We start from the raw sequence: 1774 nt of genomic DNA on the forward strand, positions 1-1774 counted from the left end.
TGTGTTTGGTCTACAGAGAGAGAGAAAGATAGAGAGAGAGAGGCCCTGTAACCAACAGAGATTTAACGCCGTTGTCTGCAGGGCAACACATTACAGCATTATGTCTCACAAACTACTGTCATTTGCTCCTGTTAAAATTTCTCCTGTGTTATTAATATATTTCTGGCCCAAAGAAAATTTAACGAGAGCAGTTGACAGTGTTGTGAATCCTTTGGGAGAAAGAATTCAGTTGCAGTTTTTTGGACTTAAACCAGATAGATGTGATTCCAGTTTTATTGCATCAGTGGTGGAGAAGTATTCTGATCCTTTCCTTGAGTAAAAATAATACTGCTACAATCTAAAAATAATCTGTGTTTGAGTAAGAGTACAAAAGAATTATGGCAAATGCAAATAGTTATATATCAAAAAGTACTTTAAGAATAAAAAGTTAAAAAATACTCATTTTGCAGTAAAATGGCTCCTGTCAGTGTTACACTGTAGGCTTTTTGTTAACAATCAGTTGTCATTGGTCGAGGTGAAGAAAATTTTAACTATTGTTTTATTTCATAAACTGATCGTATATTTTCTATGTGAAATATTAAAGGCCCCCCCCCCCCAGGTAAAAATGTGTTTTTCTTCTTGTTCCTTGACTTCGATGTTTGAGACTCACTGTGCAGAATGATGCAGTTTGTTTTCATCCGTCTGCTGAAAGTGAAAAGTTTCTCTGTGCTCACTTTCAATCCAAGTTTAAGACGCATGCTTATGAGCAGGATTTGTGACATCACAACTAGTTTGGAGGACCAGTATACAACTTACACAAGTGTGATGTGTAAACTTGAAGCATCCAGTGCACAAACACTGACAATGGACTTTAGAGTGACGTAAGAGACATCTTGTATCAAACAGTAAAACTTCTGAAATGAAACATATTTGTATATTATTAGATGTTTACATGAGAGAAGCAGTAGATGCCATTTAGAGGTTTTTTTTAACAACATAATTACTTTTTTTGTGGAAAAAACATGTTAAGACTATTCATTATTCCAAGGAGATGATTTAATGTCCTAAAATGTGTCTGGAGGGGATCTTTAATTAATTTTTTCTTCTGAAATGCAGATGAGTAGAAGTATAAAGTACTATGAAATGTAAATAGTCAAGTAAAGTTCAAGTACCTCAAACTTAGCATATTACTTGAGTAAATGTACTTTATGTCACCACTGCTGTTTCACAGATGGTCATTGGAACTTAACGTCAGTGCCACAAGGCTAGAAAACTCAATTCTGCCTCCAAAAGTTGTGAATTAAGTTGTTTAATTCACTCTCAGAAAGGGCTTTGAAAAGCACTTTTCACACAACATATTGTATCTGAACTACAGTCCAGAACATATTTGTAGTTAAACATTTTGTGGTCTTCAGGCTCTGTGCTTCAGCACATTCAATTTGAGATAAAATAATGGATACTACATTAAAGCGCCAAGTCTCAGCTTTAATTTGAGTAGGTTTATGTCAATACAGACAGAACTGTGTATTGGACTTTTGACACATTGTACTCATTGTTTTATTTCAAAATGAATGTGCTGAAGCTGCCTGAAGAACAAAAAATGTGTAACTGTCCAAATACTTACTGTCTGGACTGTATAAACTGTGATCATTACTGACTGGGCTAAAAAGCATGTCTTTATGAAATGAGGATTGGAGGCCTGTATGATCGTCCACTAGATGGCAGTAACATTTTGCATAAAGAGGTCGTACAGCAGCTCCCAGTCGGATAAAGTCAATGAAAAAGACTTGAGACG

This window comes from Thunnus thynnus, chromosome 3, assembly GCF_963924715.1.
Source record: "Thunnus thynnus chromosome 3, fThuThy2.1, whole genome shotgun sequence".
Taxonomy (NCBI): Eukaryota; Metazoa; Chordata; class Actinopteri; order Scombriformes; family Scombridae; genus Thunnus; species Thunnus thynnus.